Here is an 8,646-nt window from a genome sequence, read left to right on the forward strand (position 1 = left end):
TTCTACACAGGGCACATATTTCATGTCCAGATGTAAAAATCATTTTCCACTGACAGCTTACCTCCCTCCCATAAGCAATCACAGATTCTGAGTGGATCATGCAGTACAAAGCCACAGCAGTGAAATCTTCTTGTTTGATGCAACATAAAACAGTTGCATCTTTTCCTGTTGAAAATGCCTACTGGTTGTCTATTTTTCTTTATCCCATTTATTTGTATTCACAAGTTAACAAACAGTGTCAACAATTATTGTAGTGAACCAAGGGTACTGCTGGATGAGAGGCTCTATAAGACATATTTACTGATTGACTCAGAAGGTTTATTGCATTCAACCCTCACTCCTTTTTCACCTGTTAGGTATTTTACTTTAGCTCCTGCTGTCTCATCTGCATCAAAATACCCAATAGGTATTGTTCACCTCGAAGCATATGCTGGTTGTACTTCATGAGGGTTGTGACAGTCAGACCAGAAGAACAGCACTCTATCAAATTTGAGTTCAATGTCAGCAATTGTCAATGTTTGCCTTCTGGAAAAATTTGAAGTACACCTGCACTTACCTTGGCACCCCAGTCTTTATTAAGATAATATATTCAAGTCACACATCTCCCATCTCCATTTGGATTATCAACATACTGCACATAACCTGTTCCACTGCCTGGATAACAAGCATGGCTTTCGTCCTGCCAATGATTTTGTAGTTGCCCAGCTTCTCGTTACAGTGGTGGATCAGGTCGTCCATGCTGCTCATCAGCAGCCCAGCGGTTTCACAGTCGGGCTCCTTGCCCTTGATCCAGGTGATCTTATCCCTTCTGATGTCCTTGCACGATTCGCTGTTCGGGCCACCCGGCAGGCCATCCATGAACCTGCCTCTGTAGTGCAGGCTGCACACTCCATCGCCGATCTGCTGCCCAGTCTCCTTGCCCAGGAAGTCGTCCACTACACAGATGTCCTGCTTGTTCATGCAAGGCAGTGTCGGAAGCGGCTTCCTCCGCCCTTTGGGTTGCAGACCACAGCTATGGCTCAGTCCATAGCCTGGTCTGTTGCTTGGCGGGTACAGGTTCACCTTCTCCAGGTACAGCGACCGCGGATCAGAGGCTCCTCCTTCCCTGGCTCCGCTTTGGCCATCTCTGGGCCCTGGAGGCTGGGGTGCGAGGCTACTGCAGGGTGGGCCACGGAATTTGCCTTTGCCTTGGCTGCATTTGCGGCTGCCTGCCTGAAGCCTTGGCAGCAGCTGAGGTGCTGTAGGGATGCGCAGCTCCTGGCCTCCTGGGCTCCCGTTCCACCGGCCCTGGGCCGCGGTGTAGGGGAAAGGCCGGGGTGCTGCTGCGGGCCTGGCACACGAGCTCCTGCTTCCTCCAGTCCGGGCGCTGGTGCTATGGCAGCACAGCAGGTTCTCCATCTTCCCACAGGGCTCTCAGTACCACCGGTAACCTTGCTCCGGCCCCTCCTTGCAGGCCCGCCGCTGTCATTGCCCATGGTGGAGGCAGCGGTGGTGGAATAGGAGAGGTGGGGGCCGGACAGCCTAGTCCAGGGCCAGGGAGCAGGGAGAGCTGCAAGGAACGTTTCTGTGCCATAGCACCTGCCCCCTTCTACTCAAGCAGGCCGGCGCCAACGCCCTCCGCCAGGTCGCTTTCTCCTCCTTAGGGACGGCCCTGCAGCGCCAGCGGCTGCTTCAGCGCCTCATTGTGCAAGGGTTGAGGGTGTATGGCCTGCGTGGGGACCAGAATCTCCGCTCTAGGCGTGTTAGACCAGCAGCCTTCCAGGCCACCGCCTCACCATCCCGGGTGCTGGGCCCAGCTTGTGGAGCTGCGCAGGGCGTGCGAACGCCACTTGCTCTGCGTGCTCTGCACTGACACCGCTGCCTGGTGGTGACCAGGGCTGGGGGAGCACGAGGGCGGAGGAGGGGGAGCGAGGGACAAGGGGAGTCTGAGGGGGCAGTGGCCGCACATATGCTTGGTTCAGGATACTGAACAATTTTTCCTTGAGAGTAAACTTGAAAAGGCTTTCTCCTCTTACTCTCTAACATTGGCCTGGATGCATAATTAGGGAAATCAAGCAAACAAAAGGAAATTTAAGGTATCGGGTCAGCTTTTAAGCAGCAGAACTGTTAACATGTTAATGATACGAGTATATGTAGAGATAATCCAACATAATCCAAAACCAAATATGAGCTGATAGGTGAATTAGGCAAAATTATTGGGTACAGGATCAACACAATCAAATGGGTTACCAGGTCCCCATAAAAGCAAATAGAAAACAATGGTAATGGACAAAGTACAATCCAGAAAATGAATATCTGTATGAGAAATACTCTTCAAATCCATACTTAACAAAATCAAATGACATAACAGAAAATAAGCCAAGAACACAAAGAGAAAAAGGCCCAGAATCCAGTAAACAATAAACTGTAACTCACCTGAGGATTATGGCAAGCTCCAGTTTCAAGGTCTAAACAGGATCTCAGGAGGTGGGATCCTGGGGCGGGGCAGCGCCCTCTGCTGTCGGGAAGGCCAAGTTTCAGTCCTGAGGCCAAGCTCCGCCTCTCACTCTCCCCACCTGGTGCAACCCCAAGGGCCTGCCCTCAGGCTAGGGAGGATGCTGATTGGGTACTTCCTCTGTGACATCGTGCGGCCTCTGTGACTGTAGAATCAGGCGCGCCAGGGCAGCACTGCAGACCCTCCGGGGATCCTCTTCCCGTTGCCTTGAGTTCAGCTTCCGGTTCCACTCCCAAGAGCCCTGGTCGGCTCAGACGCTTCTACCCTGAACTCCCCTCAGCGCAGGGCCTGAGAGGACGCCCAGAGTCCCTGGATGCCGGCAGCGGGAAGTGTGAGGGTCCCGGGCGCACAGGAGGGGAGGAGGCGGGGCTGGGACCCTGGTGTGCGGCCCTGTCTCAGCGTGCAGCGACTCCGCCTGAACCCGGCCTCACCTCTCCAGGTTGTGTGGGGAGAAGGAGAATCTGAACCTCACGCGTGACCTCATTTCCTTGAGTTGGGCACCTGGGTCTCAGGTCCACAGCTTTCCCTAGGGTCTGAGTCAGCGTTTTGTTGCTATGACAGAATCGCAGAGACTCAGTGGTGTATTTACCACACGCATTTGGGCCAAGGACGAGGGCCAGGGTGTGGGGATGGAGTTTCTGCTGGGGAGGCTTGGGATGGCACAGATCCCACGTGGACAACTGGAGTGTGAGGGAGGCCGACCCCAGTTGGTGTGAGCACCAAGACCGGGAGCCTGTGAAACCTGAGTGTGGGTGCAACAGGCTGCCTCCCAGCATTCATTCCATTCGTGTCTTTTGTAGAAATTTGCTTCCGTTTATTCACAGTCTCCCCACTTGTGTAGGAACTGTGCGCCAGGATATGAATGTTACCCTGAGGTTTTCTTTGATGGAACCTGAGTTTATTCAGTGATAAGATTTGAAAAAGGAAAGAGGATCTTTTGTTTTCTGCTAATTTGATTAATAATATGAACACTAATGGAATGGCCACACAGGTAAATAAATGAGCCTTGGTCAGTTCAGGAGTCTTCTTCTTTTCCTTTTTAAAGATTTATTTATTTATTTGAAAAGCAGAGTTACAGAGAGGCAAAAGTGGAGAGAGAGAGAGAGAGAGAGAGAGAGAGAGAGAGAGAGAGAGAGAGAGGTCTTCCATTCATTGTTTCATTCCCCAGATGGCCACAATGGCCAGAGCTGTGCTGATCCAAAGCCAGGGTCCAGGAGGTTCTTCCTGGTCTCCCAAGAGACCAAGGGCCCCAAGAACTTGAGCATCTCCCGCTTTCCCAGGCCATAGCAGAGAGTAGGCTGGGAAGTGGAGCAGCTGGGATGGAAACCGGCACCCATATGGGGTGCTGGGGATGCAGGCGGCAGCTTTATCTGCTGTGCTGCATTGTCGGCCCAAGGAGTCTTCTTGATCTTTCCTACCTCTGCCCCCACTGGTGAATGATCTGAGGTTCTTTTTAATGTTTTTTTGTGGCATAAAGCTATTACTCTCAACAGTGGGTTTTTCTTGGTTTATTTTGTGATATTTGTGATAATATTTTACTTAATTTTTTTTCATGTGTTACTTCAGAGTAATTTTTTAAAATAATGTGAAAATGTTGTTAGACTACAGGTTGTGAATGAATTCTACAGGTTGTGAATGAAGTGTTAGTGGAGTACGAGGATTAAGTATCTAACTTCTCATACTTATGCACTTACATAGTTTTTTACTTCCCAGCACTTAGATTTACCTTATTTATTTATCCCACCTGGTGTTAACTGACATTTCTGTTTGGTAGCATATTCCTAGTTCCTAATGACCACTGGTTGAGTATTTATACTGTTGATCTATTTGTACTGATTACCAATGGTGGATTTGTATTTTTGATTGGAATTATATAAGTTTTCTCTTACATATCTTAATGCTCTATTTAGGGACATTGGTAGGAAGCCTTGTAATGCATTCTTGGAGAACTTGTCTACTCTTATAGTAGTCTGACCTAAATTCTGATTAGTCTGAAATGAATGCTGGTTTTCTACATTTCATTGGACTGGTATTGTAATGGATTGCTTTTCTGCATATTTTTATTTTTAGGCAGTGTGTATATATGCATCTTAAGTTGATGAGAATGGAATGTCTTTAGCACAAAAAGTGATATTTGGAAATAATTATATAATTTTGATGAACAAAGCAAGGCTATTACCATACCCATTACCTGAATGCTCTCATGGGCGTTTCAGCTGATCTGCATGCCTTAAGGACTGATTCTGAGGCCAGAGTGCTGTTTAGGACATCTGCCATTCTATGAGTCTGCTGTGTATCCCACTTCCCATGTTGGATCTATCTCTCCCTTTTTGATTCTATCAGTTAGTATTTGCAGACACTATTCTTGTTTATGTGATCCCTTTGACTCTTAGTCCTATCATTATGATCAATTGTGAACAGAAATTGATCACTTGGACTAGTGAGATGGCATTGGTACATGCCACCTTGATGGGATTGATTTGGATCTCTATTTTTTTAAAATTTTATTTATTTGGGTGACAATTATAGACAGAGAGGGAGAGAGAGAGAGAAAGGTCTTCCTTCCACTGTTTCACTCCCTAAATGGCTCCAAGGGCTGGAATGTGGTCTGATCCAAAGCCAGGAGCCAGGAGCTTCCTCCAGGTCTCCCTCATCAGTGCAGTAGCCCAAGGACTTGAGCCATCTTCCTCTGCTTTCCTAGGCCATAAACAGTGAGCTGGATTGGAAATGGAGCATCCAGGTGACAAACCAGTGTCGATATGAGATGCTGATGCTGCAGGTGGAGTCTTATCCTGCTGTCCCACAGTGCTGGCCCCCAGCCATGGCTTTTAATTTCTGTGTTTATCTGATAATTGTGGGGGCCTTCTAGTTGGCTGTAGGAAACATATGCAGAAAGAAGAGTGCATTACTTTGCTAGGGTGGCCATAACATAATACTGTCGAATATGTGGCTTGAATCACAGCAATATATTTCTCATAGTTCTTGATTAAATATTTGAGAGCAAGATAATGGATTTGGTTGCTCCTGAGACCTCTCTTTGGTTACCACATAGCCACCGTCTTGCTGCACTCTTACATGGTATTTCCTCTGTCTATGTGCATCTCTCCTTATAAGAACATTGATCAGTTTGAGTCAGGGCTTCTGGTTTATGATATCATTTGATGTCAATTATCTGCTTAAAGTCCTGTATCTAAGCAGTGTCACATTGGTTGTCAGCATTGCCTTGGTAACATGTTAAGGAAAAATAGATTTTTTTGTTGGTTTTAATCTATTTAGAAATCAGAATATAAAATAATGTATATTGTTTCTAAATATCCAGTTTGCAAATAATAGGATTAATAAGCTTTATTAACTAGAATAGGAATCTTGAGGGGCTGGTGTTGTGGCTCAGCAAGTTAGAGCCACAGCCTGCACAGTCAGCGTCTCATATGGGCACCGGGTGCAGTCCTGGCTGCTACACTTCCAACCCAGCTCCCTGTTAATGCTCCTCAGAAAGCAGCAGACGACAGCCCAAGTGCTTGGGCCCCTGCACTCACATGGGATACCAAGAAGAGCCTCCTGGTTGCTGGCTTCAGGCCAGCTCAGTCCTGGTTGTGACCCTTTGGAAGGAACCAGCAGATGAAAGATCTCTCTCTGTCATCTCCCCTCCTCTTTCTCTGTAATTCTGCCTTTGAAATAAATAATCTTCTTTAATCAAAGGAATCTTGAATGTTCTCAATGTATGTTAGACTCTATAAATTCACCACCTTATTAATAGATATTAGACTATAACCTATTATACAGTCTGAGTATCTATGCTTCACTAAATTACATATGTTAAGGTCATTACCACCTTCCTACACATCATTGTAAGCCCTTAGATAATCTTTCTTCCTAATCCATAACAAAGGCTACATGTATCTCAGTTATCAGGAAAGCATTTAAAACAATTTTGTAACAATTCTTTATTGAATGATTACCTTCTTAGATGATGTCCAAAAAATGAGACATTCTGGGGAAAATCATGGTTTAGGTATCAGCCTTGCCTATTTCTTGCTTTTTTACTAAGAGTAAAGTGTTTACCTTCTCTGAGCCTGTTTGTTTTTCACATAAATCACAAAATGCTTGTCATTAAAAAAAAATTGAAGTGTGGAAACTGCAGTACATCATAGCTGTTCAATACGTGTTTCTTTATATTATCTAAACTCTCATTATCCCTGTTGATATTATTAAAGCTGATGACATCATAATACTGTTATTCAGAAGCTGTTTTAGATGCTCTCAAAAGTGCTTTCATACAAACTCTCAGCACCACTGTGACACTTACCCACCGGGATTTTTTTCTAGCTATATTGTTATTAAGCCCTGTCTTCTTGCTTTTGATTAATGAAGGACTTTTCAGTAGGAAGTAAAGAGAAGTAGTGTGGGGAATAAAATTTATTAATTTGCACATTTCTTTAATCATTATGTAAGGTTCACACTTGAAATACAAAGTTAATAAATCATACTTTCTGGCAATCCACGTATTATTTGTTCCCAAATAGTAGCTCTAAAAAGAAATATACCTTTTAATTCCATTCTCCACAAAATTTAATAAAAGTGTATATATACATGATACACATAATGAAAGTGTGTATATACAGACTATATTTTAATTTAACTTAATTTTTTTCAATTAAATAAAAAATTTTCAGAAGTGAAATTAGGGCTTTTGGTAGGTTTTAAGCATTTTTTATGTCTGATTTTTAAAAGATCACATACATTGTTGAGACTAGACAGCAGAGGGTAAGTGTAAATGGTAATACCAGTTAAGAGATAGTGGAAGTACTTCCAGAGAGACCTAATGGTATCTTGAACAAGGGAGCAACAATGGAGAAACTGAGATCCTCACTGTATTCACAATATACTAAAAAAAAAAAACACCTCAATCATAAGGTTAGTGAGTGATTTTATGTTACAGAATATTCATACTTAAATATGACTTCTAGGATTTTATAATGGGCTGAAAGGTGGTTTTGATTTGCCTTAATAAGGGAAAACATAAAGAAGAGTAAAGTTAGATAAAGTGGTTAGGAATTATCCAGTAGAACAGGAAGTTGGCAACATTGGTGCAAATGAGGGCTATGAAAAGAACCAAAGACTTTACAAGAAGAGGGAGAATATTTTCAAGGTAAATGGAAAGATGCTTCCACGTATTTGATTTGGAGGAGTAAAAAAAATGGGGAGAGGTGAAAAACTGTAGATGGTTCTCACCTTATGAGGGTTCACTTATAGATTTTTCTACTTTATGATAAGGCAAATGTGATATATATTCAGTAGAAGTTATTGCAGTTTTTCATTTGATCTTTTCTTAGGATATTAATATGTGCAATTCTGACAATAGCAGCAAGTCACAGCTCCCCATGAGCCACACATACACAGAGGGAAACAACTGATCGTTTACAGTGTGCTGTGTGAAGCTATAATGTTCAGTAAGACAATGCACTCACTGACTTTTCCTTTAGTTGTTTTGTTTTTCTGTTTTTAAAGAACCCAACTAGAAAAATAAACAAGAAAAGATAAAGCCACATAGAGACCAAGTGCCATGGGATGAGCTAAATATTGGGCCCTTACATGTCTTCAGAGCTGTTGGTTTAAGGTTGAGACTTCTGAGTATGTTGGCTTGAACAGCAAGAGTCAGGTTATTTCAGTGTGTGTGTGTGTGTGTGTGTGTAAAATATAAAATATCTTGTATTGAAATAAAATGGGTTGACAACATGGAGGTTAGGCCCACTTCTTTATTGGACCAGCCTCCCTGCAGGCTTACTCACTTTAACAGCATGGAACCCTTGGATCTGTCCAGCCTCTGCTATGAGGGAGAGTTGACATGGTGGGTGAAGGTCAGAGGCATGGGGATAGTCACCACTTGATTAAGAAGCTCCTGTACCCTGTGGTCCAGACCCTCACATTACCTGCCTGCTGCTTCCTTGTTCTTGAGTGGTGACTTGTGTCTTAGGATGAGGATGAGATGGTATTTTTTGTTGTTGTTTTTGGGTTTTTTTTTTTTTTTGCTTCTTTTCTAGTTCTTTTATTTCTTGTTAAATTGCAGTTTCTTGTGGGTTGCTTTGATTTGACCTTCACCTTTCACCTTCACCAATCCCAGTTCCTGGGAAATGTTCTCTGGGCTTTGCCTG

At 44.0% G+C, this 8,646-nt stretch overlaps 1 pseudogene; it reads right to left on the reverse strand.

Moving 5' to 3' along the window:
* Positions 1-413: 413 nt before the first annotated feature.
* Positions 414-1,475, reverse strand: LOC133754165 (egl nine homolog 1-like; annotated as a pseudogene).
* Positions 1,476-8,646: the final 7,171 nt, after the last annotated feature.

This window comes from Lepus europaeus, chromosome Y (assembly GCF_033115175.1).
Source record: "Lepus europaeus isolate LE1 chromosome Y, mLepTim1.pri, whole genome shotgun sequence".
In the NCBI taxonomy this organism is placed as follows: domain Eukaryota; kingdom Metazoa; phylum Chordata; class Mammalia; order Lagomorpha; family Leporidae; genus Lepus; species Lepus europaeus.